Below are 23,456 nucleotides of genomic sequence, written 5' to 3' on the forward strand. Positions count from 1 at the left end.
GCTCTACTCTTAAGCACAATTTATTATTTTAACTTTTCACATGTCCAAATAAGGCCTTGTAATTGTCCTATTTGTCATACCCAAACAATGATGTAATAAATAAAAGTTGCTTCAAAAGAGATGTAAGCAAGTTAGGGGAGCCCTGTTAGCTTCATGGTGTGCTCTCTTCTCTCCCTCAGAGCTCTAAATCAATGGCATTTTACCATTTAAAATGGAATTGCTCCCTGTGCTAACTTCTATTCCTGTTACTATAATACCCTGTGTACTGGATAGTTTTAGTGTCAACTTGACACACCTGGGTTGAGGAAGCCCCAATTGCAGAATTGCCTCCATTGGACTGGCCTGTGACCATGTCTGTGGGGCATCTTCTTCATTATTGAGTGATGTGGGAGGACGCAGCCCTCGGTGGGTGGTGCCACTCCTGGGCAGGTGGGCGTATGTTGTATAAGAAGCAGGCTGAACATGGACCAGGGGAGCAAGCTAGTAAGCAGCATTCCTCCACGGTCTGTGCTTCAGCTCCTGCCTCCAAGTTCCTGCCCTAAGTCCCTACCTTGGGTTCCCTGATGAACTGTGACCCAAAAGATGTAAGCCAAATAAACACTTTCTTCCTCAGGTTGGTAGTGGCCAGAGTGTTTTGTCACCGCAATGGAAAAATAAACTGGAACACTCTGGAAAAAGCAACTTAGAAGAGAAAGCTTCCATTTGGCTTATAGTTCCAAGCTTCAGTCCATCATGGTTGGGAAGTCATAACATCAGGTGCTGGAGGCACCTGGTAACATAGCATGCACAGTCAAGAAACAGGGAGAGGGAGCTGGGGCTGGAGAGATGGCTCAGCAGTCAGCAGTTAAGAACACTGACTGTTCTTGCAGAAGGCCTGGGTTTGAATCCCAGTGCCCACATGGCAGCTAACAATTGTCTGTAACCCCAGTTCTAGGGGATCCAACAGTATCTTCTGTCCTCCACGGGCATTACACGACATGGGTGCACTTACCTACATGCAGGCAATACACGCATACACATAAAATATATATATATATATATATATATATATAGAGAGAGAGAGAGAGAGAGAGAGAGAGAGAGAGAGAGAAATAGGAAGCTGAGCAATGAATGTTTTTAGACAGCGTAGGATCTCCCAAGCAAGGAACAGTGCCACCTATGGTGGGTGGATCTTCCCATCTCAATTAAGCTAATCAAGATAATCCTCTACTGGCATGTCCAGAGGGTGGGCCTTCTCCCAGGTGATAGAGATTTCATCAAATTGACAATGAGATTAACCATAACACTCCTCAGTTGTGGCAATCTTGTTCTCTGAAGAGAATTTGTCACCAGAAGATAACAGCAGTAATCATGTGACCTTGTTAGGTTTGTCCTTCTACCCACAGTGGACTGCAAGCTACCTGCCACCAGGGGTTTCTTCTATGTTTACTTATGCTACCTAGAACAGTAATTGACTTTTTTCCCTTTTATTATCTTTTGGCACAAGTTGTTTTAAATAAAAGAATGAACCAATGAACAGACAAATATTTAGCTGAAGAGGTCAGGTTTATCCTGGCAAATAGCAAGGCTAGAATATAACACATAAACTATAAACACTTACTTGTGAAGGTTTTATTATAAAAATACTGGGAAAAGCTTAACTGGTAAAATGTGACTGGCATCGAATTTTTAGACTCACTGCTATATATTACTCAGTCCTATCACCTGTCTGTTCTGTGTTGGTGAATAGTTTAGATACCAGGCCATAATGTCCTTCATCAAATGACGAGCTCTTACACCTTCTAAAAAAGGTATATGGAATGTCTGGGAGAAAAATATCTTTGATATACGACTCTGTGCAGGGTGACCAACTACCCTGGTTTTCCTAGCACCGATGGCTTTCTTAGCATCCAGGAGTTTTGGCAGTAAAATTAGACAGCTTGAGTCTAACCAGAGATGCTTGGTCACTTACCTTTTCCTTCTAAAAGGAGACCAATATGCAGAAAATAAGAGACTGTGAAGTGCTCCACCCTAAATGGGACAGCTATACCAAGCCTGTCCTCCCAAGGCTCAGAGATGCTTGCAGAAGAGAAGGCAGAAAGATTGTAAGACCCAGAGACAGTGGATGACTAAAAGGAAAACAAAACAGTTATTTTACAGACACAACAAGGCAGTTGCACACATGAACTCTTAGCAGTTATGACAACATACACAAGACTTACACAAACTCAAGTCAGATGAAATCTCAGCATGGAGGGAGAAGTGAGCCCAAAGCCCCACCCCTAAACGAGGAGCTATTGACAACTGTTAATTGCTGGGAAGAGAGTCAATTTTCCTTAGGGGTATGATCCCTGGTACTTTGAACACATTCCAGGAAATGGCCCCACACTCAAGAGCTTTAAATCCTAAAACCCACAACAATGACTGACAAGCATAGCAAACTATATTGGTGCAGTAGTGGCACTTTTTTCCTGGGGGTAATCAACAGCTACCGAAATTGGACTTTAAGCACACTCAATGAGATTGAACTCAGATGTAGCACTATAAATACAGCCAAATACACATGGCTGGAGATCTTAGAGAAAAACCTTTGTCACATGATTAGACAAATGTAATTTCTCACTATATGTTAAGTATGGATTCTTATATTTACAGATAAGTATGCTAGCCATCACTCATCAAAGAAGCTTCTTTTACAAGAGATGGAGCCTATTTCAGAGATCCACAACTGGAATACACAGAGAGTAAGTGTCTGTAAGATGCCCAACCCTAAGTGACACATGTACAATGGAATCTCTACACCTGAGGCTCAAGGAAGAGAGAATACTAACTCATCTCTCAACTCTCATTAGGCAACAGAGGGCAATTAACACAAAAGGCCACAACTGGTCAATATGTAAAGAACAAGTCTGCAGAGTGTGGATCCCTGGGAAGGACTCCTATATTAAAATTCACCCAACCAGGACTCGGGGTTTTGGGGTGGAGATACTGTAAGAGCCAGGGGAAGAGGTGCATGACCATAAGGAAACAGAGTCTTACAGGTTCCTGATCATATGAATTTACAGCAATGGTGTCAGCGTGTACAAGACTCATGCAAACTCAATCTGAAAAACCTCAGCTTAGAAGTGGGAAATGAACAGCAGGCTCCAACTTTACCAAAGTATTGGCAGCTGATTATGGCTGGGTGAGGTAGAATTGATAATTCTTTAAGGGAGAGACTCTAGATAGGCTGATGAGACCTCAGTGGATGGATGAACTTTGTCTTAGTACACTAACTTTACTCAATAATCAAAATACCTTGTTTGAAATTCTCACAGGACTAATAAAACATTATAAAATATAAATTAATAAACCTAATTAAAGGGAAAATATACTTGTTTTTGAAACTTTTAAAATAAAAAAATTAAGTAACAGAAATTAAAACTCACACTAAGCGGAATGTTCTTTTTAGCCAGTTGGATTAAGGACCTATAAGTGAGAGTAACAGAGGATGAATGAAGCAAGGGATTTCAAGTCAGTGATGAGGATGAGAGCACTGAGGAACAGATGGTCCCTTTATGCCTCATGTATAGAGAAGAAAGAGACCTGATCCTCCTTGGTGGGGATATAAATAGAAAAGAGTAAGAGGAAGTACAAAGAAAAATTTACCTATAACTTCAATTTTTCTTATCAAGTTTCTAAGTTTTTGTTACTTAAAATTTTTTCTTCTTTTATACTTAAGCTGTTTAGTTTTTAAACACTGTTTAAAATTAATAGATCAGGAAGGTTCTATGTAAGGAGAAAAATATCTCAACTAAGATAGCCACCTAAGAAGTTTTGGCCTAAGTATTGTCACTATAAAGGAACAAAGCTCTAAGTGGAGATGTTTTGGTTGGAAATGGTGCAGAAAGAATTCCAGCCGCTGCCACATACAGCAAAGTTCTCCCTCGTGCCCCGGCATTGCCACTTTCTCAGCCTGCATAGTGCCAACATATTGTTTTTCTATCCAAGTAATTTTCAGTAACACCCACAGAATCCCCAGCAGTGATCGTAACACCTGGCAAGAATTCAACTTAATGTGAGCAAAATGCTACCACACAATTCGTGCCTTCGAATAAAACTCTTTTTCTACAGTCTGAAAGGCAAGGAAATGAAGAAGCCTATGGTTAAGAAATTCAGAAGTCTTTAGCCACTAATTCCGAGACAAATAAGCAAAGCATGCATATTTTATAAGCTAGTTGAAGCATCGCTCAGAAAAGCAAAATTATACAGTTGTACCCAGAGAGCCTTGGCAGCAGTTTAATTATTAAAGAGGCTCTTTTTAAAGAAGCTGGCTGCATTAGATGCAAGGCACTTCTAAAGAGTTTGTCATATGTTCCAGGGACAGGGCTGGCTCTTTCCACTACTATTTCCAATCAGAGAAATTCTACCAAACAGAGATGATTTGTAAGGTTTTAACTTCACTCTGTGTCATACCATTAATTTAAACTCTGCAGCACAACTTTCAACTTAGTTTATCGTTCCTTGAAAGGAGATACAAAAGGGGACTGAAAGTTGCCAGAACATTTGCACCATTTTGCTCTATTTTGAATGCAGTGGGTAGCTCTGTCTCATGAAAAGCTCATCACTGTAAGGTACATTTTTTCATGCTCGAGATGCAATACCCACAAATCCTATTATTGCATAATAGGATCTATGAGGCCTCACAGGAAAATGCGCTCCCTCTGGTCTCAGCTGAATTTTGTCAGGCGAGCTGTCCTTTGAATAGCCCTGCTGTTGGGGCTGTTGGGTTGGTCTTCCCAAGCTGGCAGCTCCGCCTTGGAGCTAGTGTGATGGGTTTTTGTTTTCTTTTGTTTTGTTTTAGGTGAAATCCTTAATCACATTAGAAGCTATTGTAATTCCTTGACCAATTAGATAGCTTGATCTTGGTGTGGCCATTGTTCCTGACCCTCAGTGCCTGGTGAGCAATAGCTCGCTAAGACATGAGTGAGATGACATTGTTACAACATACTTTCTGTTCAGTTGTTGATAACTGCCTTAAATAATTCATACTGAAATCTAGAACACACATACAGGACAGAGTTCAACTAGCTGGAAAAAGAAATTATCATACATGTTTTTTCTTATGATATTATCATTTCTCTTGTGCCCTGTGAAAGCAACTCTCTCAGCATCTACCTATTTTTCTGTTTCTTATGCTACAGTGGCAGAAAGCATTTTCAAAAATTAAAATCTGTGTTTCGATTGCTTTAAAGTTTGGTGTTCAGAGATGGGTGTAAGTAAAACCCAGCACATGAAAAACACAGTGTGCTTACTACAGCAAGCTTGTGGTAAGCTTGTCTCGTTGTATTTTAGAATACATTAGACAAGTAATTCAATTTCTTTTCACATCTAGAAAACTGAGATTATAATTCATATCTTTAATAAATGTAGTATATATGTTGTATAATAAGCTGCTATGTTTTAAAAAGAAGGTTATATAAAAAAAAGACATGTAATAGAAATGTACAGTTCCAGATTAATAAAGACATTTTAATTTCTGGAAATCTATTCATGTGTTTTTTTATGTTTCTATGAATATTCTTAAAATCTTATAATGGTCAATACTAAAGCAAAAGTTCACAAAGCAAACTGGGAAATGTCATATTATTCTGGCAGAACTTATTTAAACCAGGCAAACATGGATATATCTAAAGACTTGCCCTAGAAATAATAAATGGGAGACAAGAAAGCAATTCTTCTTTGCAACTTCCCAGGGGAGCTAAAATTATTTCCATCAAAAATGAAATCATATTCTTTTTTGTGTGTGACTCTTCCCAGTTCTTCCACCAAATAACATTTATATATGCAATAATCTTGTGTGAAAATATTTATGAATGCAATTTTTCTTCCCAAGACAAATTCAGAATTTATTTTTAAGTAGTCTTTCTAGTCAATTTAGGCCCTCACCACCAAAATCCTATCACTCCACACATAGATGCACAGGTCACCTAGCTCTACCACAGAAAGCACTGGCTATGTCTCAAGCCAAGCTGGCTAGCATCCCAGCGGCCTCATTGATACTTTGGAACATACACATCTCTTAAGGGCCATAAATCAAAAGATAACACTGGGGTTTCATGTAGTTTTCCAGTCTCCTGCATGGACATCAGGCCCAGCACATGACATCCTAGATATCCACTGTCTGCTTGGGCTGCTACAAAGAAAAATGACTCTAGGTCAGGATCCATTTCTGGCTTGCAGAAGGCCACCTTTTCCATGGGTCCTCACATGTTCATCTTCCTCTCATCATGGGACCCCATGAAATCATACTCTTAAAATCTGAGGAAAACACCTGCAAATATTGTGAAACAAGACCCTGTCTTTTGTGTTCTATGACAATGGGAAAAATCACACCTTTTCCCAGAGAGTTCTGACATAACATCTGAAAGTAATTGATACTGTCCTGTGGTGGTTCCAGACACAGGATGATATAGGCATCATAGAAACAATCCCAGATCAATCAATAGCAGTAGTGTTTTCAAAGAAATCCTGTACCTACTCTTTGAAGCTGTACAAAATGAGCCCCATGTAGTTTTTTACAAATTGGATAAAGAAGCTGTACAACTCTACTAGGATGTTGAGGTGCTTATGTAGCAGATGTACAGGCTTACTGTATAAGATAAAAGCATACTCGCTTTTATTCTGTATTTTATTGTTTGAAAAATTACACAGCATTCCACCTCAAAATACATGCTTGCCTATTTTAAAATTTTTCTGCATTGTTTTCTCTTCATGCTAATCTAGGAATGACTTTGAGCCATTAACTTTTTCTCTTTCTGAAAATGGAGTCAGGGTAATTCTACAAGAAGGCTTAAAACCCGAGGTTCTCTAAGGGCCCAAAGCTTTCAGAGACGAAAGCACCAGGGTCTGTTGGATTCACTATCACTGCACTAGTTTGCTGTCTCCCATGTAGAAGGAAGACCAATAGGAAAACAATTTCCCATACTGAACCCCAGGAAATAGTATTTGCTGACTGTGGACTAATCATGGAGGAAAGTTACTATTTGGTAGTAGAAACTTTGGGAGGTGAGGCTTAGCTGGAGGAAATGGATCACTAGGGAAGTGCTTTGATGTTTACATTTACTCTGCAGGCTCTTCCTTTCTTTGTGCTTTTTTACCCTCTCACCACCATGATTGTTCTTCTAAACCAGATGGCTGGGGGTCAGACAACCATTGACTGAAGCCTCTGTGTGACAAAATAAATCCTTCTTCCTGTAAGTCATTTCTGCCAAGGATTTTGCTGCAACAACGAGAAAACATGATAGAGCAGAGTAATGCGTGCACTGAAGTTCCACTTGGTGAACCATTGGGTTTGTATTGGCGTTACTAACAGGAGTGTGAGTGACGAATGAGGTGCCGACAGGAGTAGGGATGACTCAAGAAAGGAGCTGCATCATAGACAGCCCACCCAACAACGTAATAGCCCAGGGAAGCAGCAGCACTGAAACTTTCTGCAATGCTTCAGTCAGCTCAGATAGACTGAGAATCTCTGCAGCTCAGTTGATCAGTTTCCTCCTCCAGAAATTGTTTATCCTTTCAATAAAGCAGGGAAGGGGTCTTCAAAAATCTTCCAAGGTTTGGCTTTCCCCAATATGTGAGGTTTGGTTTTTCTCCTGAGTCTGTTGAGCCTCTCCCTCTTTCCTCCAGGGAGTACTTCAATTAGGGAGAAACTGCAATTCAACACTAATACAGAAGGTTTCATAGAAGATGAGACTAGGAAGGTAAGAGGAGATGGAGACCTTAAGTGTGAAAGAGTTCTTGAATTAGCAAAGTGACCTAGAGTAAGTGGTCATCTCATGGATTATTATGTAATGAAATTACTTAGAATAGAATTGCATAACAATATTAATAAAATAAACATGATACCCATTATATAAAAATTCAAGGATAGTATGATATGAAGTTTTAATTTTAAGCAATAATAGCTATTATACCAAGTCAAAGGCCTGGAAAATATTTAAATTAATAAGATATTAACAATTCTTAATTTCTGTCATTGTAAACTTCTTCCTGATTTTATTGTTTAAGGACAAGATAATATGAGGTATAAGTCACAGACCTACTTATTTTTTACATAGCATGGAAACTCCCTTGGAACTAATTCAAGTTCTTATAGTCTTACTCTGCTTGATTTTGTGACAAAGTACCTTACCAAGGCAATTTAAAAAGAAAGGGTTTATTTTGGCTCACAGCTTGAGAACATAGCCTTTGATGGTGGAGAATACATGGCAGCCAGAACTTGAAATAGCCAGTTACACTATATCCACAGTCAGGAAACCGGGCAGGATGAATGGCTCTCACCTCTCTTCTACTTACAGAGTTCAGGAATGCAGTCTGTGGGTGGTGCTGCTCAGATTCAAGGTTTCCCTCCTCACTCAAATTTCTTGGAAACACCTTCATAGGTATACCCAGAGGTTTGTTTCCATGCTAATTCTAAATTGTTGACAAGTGAAGATTAAGCATCACAGTCCCATGTATTAATTCAGTTGTCTGAAGATTTCTCAAACCACTGGCAATTTAGAAAACCCAAGGGCTGCACTCTCCCAGGTGATAAATCATTCAACTTACTGCCTGGGACATTTCCTCATGGGGTCTTTCCTCTAATGGGAAATTCAGGTGGTTTTTGCATTATGCTTAATGACCACAATGTTTTTCTAGTCCTGGAATGCCTGTCTTTTATCATGTGCCCCTATAGGTCCAACTACTAGAAGAATATTGTGTATTTTATTTTCTGTAACTTTGGGGTTGACTATGTGAATTGAGAAAATGCCCTGTCCTTATAGAGGTAAAGAATGGAAAACCTCAAACCAATTTCAGGCTTGTTAACTGCATTAATTGAAGTTAATACAAAGATTACCTGAATTAAGGTCATTCCAATATATAATCATTCAAGCCAAGCAAAATGAAGACTTAACACTGCCATTGCATTAGCCATCTTTGAATGATGCAATGATGGTCAAGTTTCTAAACTAGAGTTTAAGGAGATGGCTCAGGGCAAAGGCCCTTGCTGCGAAATCTGACACCTGGAGTTCAGTCTCTAGATCTCACTTGGTAGAAGGAAAGAGCCAACCCACACTCAAGTTGTCAAGTCCTCTGCAGTTCACATTCACACTGTGGTACATCCATGCACAGGTACATGCATACAAGTAAACAAAATAAACAAGTAAATAATTAAATAAGGAAATTTTTGACATTTTTGAAAAAAGAATATCTAATCTACACTGAGCTTACCGGTAACATTGGAATGAAACAGTTTTTAAAACTGGGCACCAAGTAACTCTGCAAGCATTGGAGAGCCAAACAAGGTGTCTAAGCACTTATCTCCCTGTGCCAAAACCTGGGAAACATCTCTTTCTTCAGATTATTAAGAAGATGAAATGAGAAAACGTTACTTGAAAGCATTTGACAAATTATGTGGAATCAGTAGCTAGCAGACCCTTTCCTTTTTTTCTAATCAGATATGGATGTCACAGCATCTCTACCCTTATTACCCTTTTATATTTTTTAAATTAAGTGACATTGTTTTTCATGGTCTTTGTTACAATTTACATATTAAGAGGCTTATTCTTAAGTCATGTAGAACTGTATGACATTTAGCCAAAGAAACTTGAGGCTCCTGCAGTCTTCTCCCTCATTTTATATATTCATGTGTAACTGATAAACCCTTTGCCTTTTACCTTGATTTTGGATCCAAATGAACCTGGGAATTCACAACACTCACTGAAGCCTGTCAAGTTTACCTTTCCTAACTGGAACTGAATACTTGAATTTATTCCATAATTTCACAGGGCTGAATGAGAAGTACAGTCTGCTTTACTTGACCATCTAGTTTTGAGAACCTCATGGTCTTCATTTGGATTTTAGATCCACAAACAAACTTTTATTTTCCAATGGAAGTTCATATGATAAGTTTGTATCTTGGATAGTTATTGCAGACAAATACGAAATTACATAACCTACATTTTGAAAACAAATACCGTGTATTTAAAAAATAATTATTCAGTACTGATTTCCTAATAGTTTAAAAGGATAATAAAAACTCCAATTTTTTTTTCTCTTAGAGCTTTTTCTAACACGCTGAACAGAACGTGAATAGCTCTGTTTCAAGTCTTTCCCTTTTATTTAATCCCCACTCAGATGTTTTCAGATTATAAAGAATTTTTCAAGGATTAACCTTTGGAAATGTCTGCTTAGAAAAGAATAAACAAAAGGAAGAGAAAAGTATGTGAAATTTCTCAGAGAAACTCCTAATTTATACTAATGAGTATGCAGGTCATATGGAAAATTAAACAGCAAAATCTAAATTTTCAGAGCAAGAGAATTTATGCACACAAATCCTATTACCAGCTAATGGGATTTGCGCAGATCCCCAGTGACCTATTTAGCAAATTTACCCCCTGATGCTTAAATGAATATATCATGTGAAGTAAACCTGAGCACATGTTTACAGTGCTGGCTTGATCCTGATCCTTCCAGTGGTTTCTCTATGATTTTCACGGGATGCAGGATGTTGGCAGACATTTGGCTGACAGTGTAAAAATGACATCTCAGTCTTTTTCTTAGCTCTGAAATTTGTTTGAAATAAATGTTTCTTCTACCCCTCTTCCGTCTGTTCCTTGTCCTCTTCCTCCATCTTTTTCTCTTTCTCCTTTGTCTCTGCCTCCTTTGATCCTTTTTCTTCTCTTCTAGGTTGTGGAAAGGAAACAAACCAAGCAGTAGAATGTTAGTGTTTTTTGTGTCTGGGCTCCACTGGAATGACTGAGAAAGATTCTTCTTGGCAGGAAAAAACACATAACTGCTGTGATTTTTAGAGCTTTCTATAACATGCACATAAAATTTTTTAAATGTTTTGATTTATTTTTAAAATTTTTATTGAAATTTTGCAATTTTCATACAACATAATTTTATTTTATTTAGACCCTCACCTATCCCACACCTCCCCTTACTACTCCATGTCCAATTTAATGTGCTCTATTACATATATAATAATGCCTATAGAGTCTAATTTGTGTCCCCAAATACTCTTCACTGTGGGTCCATTCACTGGCGCTTATTTAACTGAGTCACATCCTTGAAAGAGACTGTCTCTCCCCTTAACTGCAGCCATTTGTTGCCAATGGTTTCTCAGGTACGGTTGGAGGTTCTTACCCGCTACCCCGCATCCATGTCTGGATGTTATCTGGTTGGACGTTGTATGGGTCTTGTACGCACTGTCACGATTGCTGAGAATTCATATTAGTAATGGACCAGCTGTCTGGAAAACTATTTGCTTGTGGTCATCCATCTCTTTGATTCTTAAAATCATTCCACCCCTTCTTCTACAATGACCCGAGCCTTGGGAGGCAGAAGTTTGATATAGATGTCCTATTCAGGGGTAAGTACTCTGTAGACTCTTTTTCTCTGAACCTTGGCCAGTGGTGGTATCCTGTGTTAATCTAAATCAGCTTCATAAGGAAGCATCTCTGGTGAGTGTTGGGAGATGCATTAATCTAAGGGTATAATAAGTCATTAGGAGTCAGTTTAATGTGATATCTATTTAGCAGAAAACTTGTGTTGGGCTTTCCTTTATGTCCTGTGACCTGTCTAGTCTCAGAATGGGCTAGATATTGACTCTATCCTATAAAGAAGACCTTAAATCAAATTATAAAGTGTTTGTTTGGTTACCCCCATAAAATTCATGTCAACTTTGTGCAGGTGAATATACCTTGCCAGGCCACCTTTTATAGCTCACAGGATTCACAGCTGGGTAAGTTGATGATTAATTTTCTCTTCAAGTAGTACCTTCCAGCACTATGAAAGCTAACCAGTAGAGATGAGGCTTTGAAATCAGCACCAGCTTGACTTCTTCTTGTTTGTTCCACAGCTCTTATATGAATAGTGTCTTCAGAAATAAGATCTTACCATAGAAGTCTGTTGGGTAACCAAGAGCAGGGGAAATGGCCAGCATTGTTTGAGGATCTATGAAACCTTGTATTTAGCTTCAAGAGAGGAAGTTCATCCCTGGCATTGAGGTTTTATTTTGTTAGCATATGATGTTTAGTGAGGACAGTGTCCCCATTATAAGGTAAATCCTTTTAATTTCTTTTAATAATGTGTTTGTCTATACTGTAACAAGTTTCTATAGTGGTAGGCTTCCATATGGCTTTATCTAAAGGCCTTTCATGGTAGTTATCCCTCCCCATACTCCCTCCTCTGCCTTGCCCGCTTATTCCCCACCACATTTAACACATCCTACTTTATTCCCCTTTCCCCCTTTATATCACTCACTGTATTCTTCAACCTTCACTAGGGAACCTCCCCACCCTCCCACGACTGTTTTTTACTTTCCTGAATTTTCTGCATTTTCAAACTGGAACATGTATATCTAGGATTTCAAAACTAACATCCAGCTATAAGAAAGGTCTTTCTTTTTAAGCTTTAGTTATTAAAATTTTTTTTAAATTACTTCATGTTAAATAGTAGAGGTATAAACATTACCAGTGAAATCTACCTGATAACTTTATATCCATACTCAGGTACTAAGGATCCAAGTATAACTGACTGTGACTAGTAATAATGAGATACATAGAGCTTAAAGACACATGTGCAAACATGTAAGTTTTAGTAGCATTAAAAATGTAGGAAACAGCATATCTTAAAATGAAATGGAGATCTTCTTTAAAGGGTAAAAACTCATTCAATTTTATGTCCTACAGGGTTTATACTGAGTTCAATATTGTATGACTGTATTAATTCAACTGTGAACCTAAAAATTTACAGCCACCTTTTAAAGAGATGTATCCTTGCACTGGAATGTGTTACTGAATACGTTAAAGCTGTAATGAAATGCTTCTTCCTAAAAAAAAACAAAAAAAAAAAACAAAAAAAAGAAAGAAAGAAAGAAAGAAAGAAAGAAAGAAAGGCCTTTCTGAGTCTGGATTACCTCACTCGGGGTGATTGTTTCCAGTTCCATCCATTTACCTGTGAATTTTATAACTTCATTTTTCAAAAGGCTGAATAACATTCCATTGTGTATCTCTGTCCCACACTTTCATTGTCCATTCATCATTTGATGGACATCTCCATTGTTTCCCATTTCTGAGAGTTATGAAAAGGGCAGCAATGAATGTGGGTGAACAGGTATTTCTGTAGCCGGGTATAGTGTCTATTGGGTATGTGATCAAGAGCGGTATGGCTGGATCATAAGGTAGATGAATTTCTATCTCTTTGAGAAGACTCCACAATGATTTCCGCAGTGGCTGCACCAGTTTTCACCCCACTTGCAGTAGGTAAGAGTTTCCCTTTCTTGATATCCTTACCAGCATCTGTTGTTTATTTTTGAATTTGTTTATTTTTTAGCCATTCTGTGTGGAGTAAGTGGAAATCTCAAAGTGGTTTTAATTTGTAATTTCTTGATTACTAAAGATCTTGATTGCGTTTTAAAGTACAACTCAGCTATTTGTGTTTCATCTTTCAAGAATTCCCTCTTATGCTCCTTGCTTCAAATTTTTTGTTTATTTGTTTTTGTTTTTTGAGATAGGGACTCCCTGTAGACCCAGCTGGCCTGTAACTTACTATATAGACCAGGGTCTCCATCTCACAGAGATTCACATGCCTCTGCCTCCTGAGTGCTATGATTAAAGGCCTATGCCACCTAGCCCAGCTCTTGCTCTACTTTTTAATTGGTGTGTTTATTTTCTTGATGTTCAGTTTTTTTTTAGTTCTTTCTGTATTTTAGATACTAACCCACTGTCAGTTTTATAGCTGGTAAAGATTTTTTTTTCCCATTCTGTATGTTGTTCCTTCACTCAAATGATTTCCTTTGATGTACAGAAGCTTTTTAGTTTCTTGAGATTCCATTTGTTAATTATTGGTCTTAATGCTTGTGCTATAGGAGTCTTGTCCAGAGAGTCCTTTCCTATGTCTTTAAGTTTCAATGTATCTCCTACTTTCTCCTTTATCTAAATCAGGTCTTAGGTTGAGAGCCTTGATCCATTTGGAGTTGAGCTTTGTGCATGGTGAGATAAGGATCTAGTATCATTTTTCTACATGCAGCTATCCAGTTTGACCAGTGCCATTTGTTGAACATGTTATCTGTCTCCAGTTTGTATTCCCTACTCCTTTGTTAAAAATCAGGTGGCTGTAATTGTGTGGATTTAAATCTGGACCCTCAATTTTCCACTGACCAATGTATCTGTTTTTATGCTAGTACCATGTTGTTTTTATAATTATAGCCATATAGTATTATTTCAGATCAAGTGGCAAAGCTTCCAGTAGTTCTTTTATTGTTCAGGATTGTTTTGGCTAGCCTGTTTTTTGTTTTTTTTTATTTCCATGTATATTTATATTTGAGATTATTTTTTCAATTTCAAGAATTATGTTGAAATTTTAATGGGCATTGCGTTGCAGTTGTAGATTGCTTTTGGTAGGGTGGCTCTTTTCACACTATTGATCTTACTAATCCACGATCATGGGAGGTCTTTCATTCTTCTGGTATATTCTTCAATTTCTTCAATGTTTTAAAGTTTTCATTGTACAAGTCCTTCACTTCCCTTGTTAGATTTACTCCAAGACATTTTCTGTTTTGGTGAATGGTATCATTACCTGGATTTCTTTCTTGATAAGTTTGTTGTTGGTGTATAGGAAGAATACTGATTTGGAGTTGTTATCCTGGTGCCTTGCTGAATGTGCTTATCAACTCTAGGATTTTTCTGATGGTGCCAGAAAAGGTTTTCTTTTTGAATAGATCATATCATATGCAAATAAGGATACTTTGACTTCTTCCTTTCCAATTTCTATCCTCTTTATTTCTTTCATTTGTCTTATTGCTATAGCTAAGACTTCAAGTACGATATTTAACAAGAATGGAAAAAATGAACATATTTGTCTTGTTTCTAAATTTAATGAGAATATTTTGAGTTATTCTTCACTTAGTGTGATGTTGGCTGTGGGGATGTTTTCTTTCATACCATTTCCCTCATTAAAATTAAGGTTAATTAAAAATAAATAATTTATGTAACATGTTTTTTAAATTTTTAAATTTATTTTCTTTTAATGTATTTGATGTGTATGAATGTTTTGCATGGATGTATATAAGTGCACCAGGTGCACACAATGCCCAAGGAGGCCAGAAGAGTGTGATGGATCCTTTGGAACTGGAGTTACAGATGGGTCATTAGTTGCCATGTGGGTGCTGGAAACCAAACCCAGGTCCTGTGCAAGAGCAGCTAGTGTTCCTAAGCATTTACTCATCTCTCTAATTAGTGTACATAAAAATTGTTCAAAATACTTTTTATTTGTAAGATAGACAGACGGCTCACCAGTAAACAAATCTTCAGAACAATCAGAGGCTGTTCATATTTATCAAAATTTAGCACATTTTGTTGCTGGTAATTTGCATCTTTCCCTGTGCAACACTCCTTTTTTAAGCAAATCTTCTTTCTGGAACATGGACTTTAGCATCTGTCCTCTGACTAGATACAGAATCCTGCCCCACATGAAAATGCTTCATCCTTCAGTGGCATGTTTCTACTGAACAGCCAAAATGTTTATTTTCTCAATATAAATCTCACACTTGTTTTAGGGATATGATATTTGAAGAAAACAAAATTAAATCAAACAAACATACAATTGAATTATCTCTCACTTGAGTTTCTGAAATGTGAGTGTTTCTGTAACTAGATAACGAAAGGACTAGATAATGATGGACTACCAGGTAATGTTGACAGCTAGAAGTTTAGATAAGGAATTCTTGCTATGACTCAGATCAGTGTGATGCACTGTGATTTCTCAAATCATTGGGGTTAGTCACATCATCAGTCTCGAGGAGTCCTACCCTTCCAAATGAGTCCAAGATGCATGGAAGGTAAAGTTTTCAAACTCATACTCACATGAAGTCTACATAATGATTTACGATAAAATAAGATTTCTCACAGCACTTTGTTATTTAGACTCAAAAGACTGAGGTGTTTATTTTTCAGCAACTAGAATCATTAAACTATCAGAAACACATTGGTCTGTGTATGTACAATGGTTTGCTGTATTCTTCTGTTATATGTTTCATGTAGAAATGGATTTTCATTTCAACATTTCAAGAGGTTGTAGCAGACACATGTAGTGGAAACATTTGCTGGTTTCTGTTTCTGCTGATGAACATATGTATTTCTATGCTCCCTTGGTTTCTTTCTTTTAACTCTATTATATCATGGATCTTTGGGCTTATTTTTAATTTTTAAAAGTTCTGAACTAATTGGAAGAACTCATACTTCATTTTTCATTATTCTATTAACTTTTTTTTAAAGTTTAAAGAGATTTTTTATAGATGATAAAGCTCATGCTAATAGCTACCATAGAGTCAGAATATTTTCATTTAAAGTAAAATCTATTGCAAAAACTTAATGATCTGTCTTTTCAATACCTTGAAACATTTTGCAATTTGAAAATACGGGGGTTCTTTTACATTCAGCCTTTGTTACTCAGATTTATTTTCAGCTATGTAAAAAGAAGCAAAACTGTAAGAATAAGGAGATGATATATGATTATTTAGTAACTTACATGAGTTTATGAAAAACCTCAGAAATGCGCATTGTTTTGTACAATTGGCAAATGTTAATAAAATTCTTTGAAAAAGAAAATGAAGTCATATAAATGATGACTCAAAAATGAATTAAATTATTCTCCTTCATCTTTATCATTGTGTTCTTCAAATTCTTATGTTATCTTTCAAGAGAGCATGCAAGAAGTGTAGCACTATTGTTTTCTCCTTTCTGTTTCTGTAAAACCCAGAGCTAGGTTTACAGGCAATATAGCATGTCACTATTTTTTCTTTGATTTAGATTATTGAACATAATGAAAATTCTGAATGTCTGTTCTCCTGTGTGTGCACATAAAGTACAGAAAAATGTATTTCTCAGTAATTAGGCAAATAAGAAGATGAATGCAAAGAAACAGAGAAAAATGCCCTATACTATGCTGTGGTGGAATTGACCACACAATTTAAATCTCAGATAAAGAGCTATCAGATTACAGATAACTTCTAGGAGTATTTTCAAAGTCAAATTTGATAAATAAATAATATATTCTTAAGAGGAAATGCAACATGAACTTTTCACACAGGTAGAACTTAACATCTACAAATGCGAGCTCACAAAGCCAACATGGAAAAGGATTTCATATAAAGACTTCTGACAATAATCTGCACTGTCTCATTTGGTTAGAAGGATATATGACCATATTAGTGCACATTTTATGACTTTTTTTCTGACAAAACTTTCTTGATATAAACATGTTAGCTATATTAAATTCTAGTAATTAAATTCATGTTTTAACTAAATATTTTACAGATTTCTTTTAGGAAAATGTAGCCATTTAAAGACAAATAGAAACTGCTCATTATACCTCAATGATAGTTATGACTGGTATGCCCAGCAAACTGAGGGTTAAGCTGCTTATATCTCAAATGAGAGAGTTCATTGTTCCAAATTAAAAGTTTCTATAAAAACCTATTAAAAGTGGACTACTTCATTTTGCCAATTAATGTTGGTTGAGGGTAGAAAGGGTTCACAGGGTGAGAGCTACTACCTCGGACCTGCAGGACATCAAGACAGTTAGGGCAAAGTCCAAGTAGAGAAGACAAAGACCCTGGGCTGACCTGAATTTTCTCTGAATTTATTTGTGCTTAATTTAATTCACATGGAATGCATTATTGTTGAGTTCAGCATTAGGAAGACAAATGCTGCTGACCAATTCAACAAGTTTGGTTTAAGAACATTTCTCCAATACTGTTTAATCCTCCTCCTTAGTTCATCACAGAGCAGCTATATCAGCATTCAGGACAGAGAAAATAGCAAAATGTAGGGCTGGAGAGATGACTCAGTAGTTCAGAGTGCTTGCTGCTCTTGCAGAAGAACTGGGTTTGGTTTCTAGCACCCACATGGTAGCTTGCAACCACCTGTAACTCTGGTTTCCTGGGATCCAATGCCTCGTTCTGACCTCAGTAGGCACCAGGCATACAAATGATGCATGTATATACATGCAGGCAAACAATTATGGACATAAAAATGTAATTTTTAAAAGCAATATATAACCATCTTTCACACATTTATAAACACATGTCAAGCCAAATTTCAAGTATTTTCCTATACATCCAATTATCAAAAATCACTGTCAATTCCAATTCAGTGTTCATCTATTTTTCCTTATCTTTACAGTAACAATGGTGTACACTTATCATACTCTTTTGTCTAAGAACATAACCACATTTTCTGTTGTTAATTATACTCACATGAGTAGGTCTCATTGTGCTGTTGAAGAAAAAAAAATCATCCCAATTATATGAACCTAAAAGTCATACTGAGTAGCATAGGGCCATTCCATTTCTTTTGAATATGTTCTCCCTCAAAATTTTAGGGCAAGAGAAAATTACTCAGATTCTTTGCCAGAATGTAACATGGATTGGCCTCTAGTCTAGTTGCTAATAAAGTCTTGATTCCATCTGACACCACATGAGCCTTGACTTCACTGTCTGCATGCCTATCAACAGTCTGGCATTTCAAACTCAAATAAGATTACTACATTAAGCTCTGTTTGCAGCTATACAGAACTTCTCTAGTCTACATCTCCAAACTTTTTCATCAGCCTCCCCCAATGCTTAAGGCCTTATAAGTCAGGTTTAGTTGTATCAATCATCCTATTTCCCTCAAACTAAGTTTTGCATTGCTTTTGTGTCATTGTGATCATAGTACCTAACCAAATGACTAAAGGAAGGGAAACACTGTTTGGGCTTGATTTTTCAAGGAAAAATGTGACAGCCTGAGTATGTGGTAGCATCGTTCCCACAACAGTGGGCAAGGAAGAAAGAGTAACAGAAGTGGGGGTCAGATGTAACCTTTCAAACACACCTCTAGCCACCAACCTCTTCCTGCTAGGCAGCCCTCCTAAACTTTTCAGTCTCCTAAAATTGTATCACGACCTGGGGAAAAAACATTCAAAACACGAACCTATGGGCGAAAGTGTAGATTCAAATCATTATAATTATTTATTCAGATCAAATTGTATTTTAGTGTATATTTCCCAGTGGATTCTCTGTAAAAGAATGATACAGGAATACTGATAGTTAGCAAGGTGACTACAGTAACATGGATCAACTTGAATTTTCAACTTCAAGAAATATATTATGCATTTATCTATATGCTAGTCTCCTAAGAAAGATAAAAACCATAGATCCAAAAGTGAACTTATAGAGTTAAATGTTATGGTAATTTATATAAAACTTTAGCATTCTTTGAGATTTGGGGAGAAGATACACCAAGCTTCCTGGAAGTCTATGTAAGATCCAGGGAAGATGAGTTGAGTGTTCCAAACCTGTGACCATTGAGCTAGCCAGTGTGTTCTCCCTCCCCGGGATAGAGCAGGATCCTGTCTAGCTAGGTTCCAGGAAGTTTCTTTTATTTACAGACCAGAGCTGCCTTCTTTAAAGTTTATCTAATAGACTGGTGAGTTGGCTGGAGGGGTGAGGGGGATGTAGAAGCACTTGTACTCTTCCTGATGACCTGAATTCAATACCTGTATTTGTCAAAGTAGTGACTGACTTCTGAGACCTGTCCTCTGACTGCTACACAGGTATGCCTGTTTTTGCATACATAGACACAGAGAAAAATAATAAATTTTAAAATTAAGAAAAATAATATAAATCCCTTGTCTTCGAATGAAACTTATTTAACTATAGTCTCCCTTACCTAACCACACATTTCCTTCCAAGAAGACCAAACATGCCTCTATTTTAGGGCCTTACATGACTAAACTTCTTTTCTGAGCATCTGAATGTAATTGTCTTTCCTGTAAGTCTTGCTTCTTGTGGAAACCTGCACGCCACCTCATACACATTTCCCTTAATCTGAGCTTGCATGTCTTGTAGCAGCCTAAGGCTCCTGACAGTTTACCATTAAGGAAACATTCTAATGCTGTTCTTATATTTTATAACTTTTAAAATACAAAAGCTCCTCTGCTGTAAACTTGCACAGGATAGGATTACTATTTATACACTCTGTAGAGTTCACATCACTACTGCTCTTTTAAACTTCCATTTTGTTGATATACAAAAGTTGAATAAATGATAGATTCAGTCACTTGTATATACATGCATTTTGCTTTCCAAAGGACTCAAATGCCACTTGTAGAAAAAATTCACATAAAGACAAGTTAATTAATAAGAAATTACACCTACAGGAAACAAGCCTAGATTTGGTGGTGGCTGCTAACCTCAAAAACAAAAATCAAAGGCTGGTGTGGTGGTACAAGCCTTTACTTCCAGCACTTAAGAGGCAGAGGCAGGTGGATCTCCGTGAGATGGAGGCCAGCCTGGCCTACACGGTGAATTCCAGGCCACCTGGGGATAAAGGAAGACCCTATCTCAAAAAAAGATGAATGCAACAAACAAACAAACAAAAATCAGCCAAACAAATAAAATAACAACAACAAACACACACACACAAAATGAGATTCTACCATAAAACCCAAGATCCTTCCTTTCCCTTTCTGAGGAGCTAAAGGTCAACATGAACAAACATCATAATTGTGAATCTAAACTCATTTGGCCACAAAAAACATACATAGAGAACAGACCCAGACACACCCCAGTACCATCAGAATTAAGATTTTAAATCAGTAACAGTTATTTTCAAACCAAAGATACTATAGTGCAACAGACTCACAACAGGGAAGGTCATTAACACCAAGCTTGATCATGAGACAACTGAAGAACATTATATCCTAAAAGGGCCCCATACTTTGTCATTTTTTCTAATAGAAGAAGATGAATAATGAGTAATTTGCAAAAAACAATAGTACAGGAACTGCCAACAGGCAGAACTGCCAATTTGTAAATCCCTCTTCAAAAAACTTATACAAAACTATTATATATGAAAATGTGCAAACATATGTCCATAAGCTTTCAACTTCTTGTTATTACACAGCTTGACTTTGCTAGTAGAAATCTATAGTCTGTCTTGTCAAGGCTGCATTAGCAGTCAACTAGCTGCATACATTTTGGTAGGTTTTGACATTTCCTCTTTAATAAAAAAAGATTCAAATCTAATTTCATTTAATGAAAGATAAGCATGTATTTCAAGAGACAAATCCAAATAGGCACTTTTATCTGTTACTGTGCATAACAGATTATTGTAGTGCTGTCTCATTTAAACAAACAGCTTTATTCAAAAGATGAACTTTATTTATCAAGTTTTATAAAGTAAGAGTAGGACTCTTGAGCTACATGGGAACTACTGAAAAACATGTATCCTTTCTCTTTCTGTTGGTCTCTCCTTTTGGGATATTTTTCACCAATTTTTTTAGTCTTCATTATGCCTACTCTTTTATTCTCTCAGAAAATCAATGCACTATTGGAAAAGTAGTTTTCTACCTCAAAGTCCAATGGAAACAAACTTAGATCTAGACTATCTTTACAAAAAGAGAGTTTAGTAAATTCCTAAACTTTATATTGAATTAATATATAATAATAAATATAATGCATGATAGCAACAACTGTCCTTATTTCAGAGAGTAATTCTTGTCACTTGGCCTTGGAAGTAGCAGGAAGAAATGCATGAGACAGGCATCTGACTCTATTACCAATACTTTTTTAAAAAATTAATACACACGCCTGTGTGCACACACATTCAATGATTTTAAAAAGGATCCTGCAGCTGCCGTTCCTCCATTCTCACAGGCGTTCAGGCTGTTCCTTGGCTGAGGCTGCTCTTCTGCTCGCTCGACTCTGAGGCAGCTCTTCTGCTAGCCCTGTGCTGCCTCCTGTCGTTGCTACTTCTGCCCAGTACCAGACCCCAGGGCTGGTGAGGAACTGTGTCAGCAGAGCCACATTCACACACAAGAGACCAGATTCACTGACACATACCTGCTTTATTGCAGGAAGGCACAAGCTTATATAGGGGTAGTGGTCCAATCCAGCACAGCAAATAGGATACCTTATTAGCAGAACAGGTTTAGCGTCCTATCACAGTACAGCAAGTAGGATACCTTATTAGCATAACAGACAGCATCCTATTAGCATAACAAACTTAACGTCCTATCACAGAATAGCAGGTAGGATGCCTCATTAACATAATGGGTTTCAGATTACAGAGCCTGGATTCCTGGAAACCACATAACCCTGACTGTTGCAACACCTAAATGTTGCAATTTGGAATTCCAAGGGTGGTGATTAGGGAGTGGCGAGCTCTAGGCATCAGTCTCATGATCTGCCAATGGGAGCAAATGTCACAAGGCGTTCCTTGTGGTGCCAGCAGTTGGGCCATTGCCTCGGGCCTGCTGTATGGCTGTCATTAAGACTTTCACCCTAGGCTCAAGCGTGTCTCCCACAGGATCCAATATGGTACCGGTATCCTTTGAAAGATCTATTTTTCAGTAGGAATAAAACCGTGGTTCTGATATGTTTTTTGCATGTAATTTAACCCTTTGAAGCTGTGTACAGAATGTTATTAGTAATAACCTCTTATATTTATATGCATTTCTGTTATTCAGCAACAATTTGTTTCTGCTGTACACTTTGCTACTACTATAGATTTTATTTGACTTTAATTTTTTTTATTTTTATTTTTTGTGTATGAAAGTATTACCTGCATGTATGTAAGTGTACTTGTGTCATGTAATGCCCCTGGAGGTCAGAGATTGTGTCTGATTCCCTTGGAACTGGAGTTACAGATGGTTGTCAGCAATCATGTGGGTACTAGGAATCAAACCCTGGTCTTCTGCAAGGGCAGTCAGTACTCTTAACCACTCAGCCATCTCTCTAGCCCTAGATTATATATAATTTTAAAGAGAAACCTTGTACTAGAAAAATATGATGCCATGTACACATTCATGTGTTCAGTCTGGCAGAATGACTTGTGATGTCTAGAGCTTTAATAAATGAGATGATATCATTCTAGACTTAAAATGTTAGGGTTGAGTATGGACTTTTAATAAAAAGAAACTTAAACTAAAAGTAAACCAGTTCTTTCTGTGTGTATATGTGTGTTGTGTGTTCATTAGTGTGTTAGTGCACATATATTAGGTGTGAAAACTTGCATGAGTTTGCCAGAGGACAACTTCAGTGGTCACGCCTCAGGCACACTCCAGCTTTCCTTTTGAGGCAGGGTATCTCATTGGCTTGGAAGTTGCCAAGTATGCTAGACCATCTGACTGTCAGAGAGAACCAGGGATCCTGCTGTTACTAACTTCCAGGTCTAGCTTTTTTTTTTTTTAACCACATGGATTCTAGGAATCATATTCAGGTCTTTGTACTTTCAAGGCAAGCACTTTACAAACTATGTTCCCAGAACCATACTTATTCATTTCTTCTAGTAATAAATTTTGAAGTATGGCTTTGTTTAATTGGTCAGATTCAAGAGACAAGAAACCTTGATTTAAATCACATGATGTTGCAAATTCTTGACTGTACCAGCAATGAAATATACCCAAAG

This window comes from Nannospalax galili, unplaced genomic scaffold (assembly GCF_000622305.1).
Source record: "Nannospalax galili isolate Female #2095 unplaced genomic scaffold, S.galili_v1.0 scaffold96, whole genome shotgun sequence".
Classification (NCBI taxonomy): Eukaryota; Metazoa; Chordata; class Mammalia; order Rodentia; family Spalacidae; genus Nannospalax; species Nannospalax galili.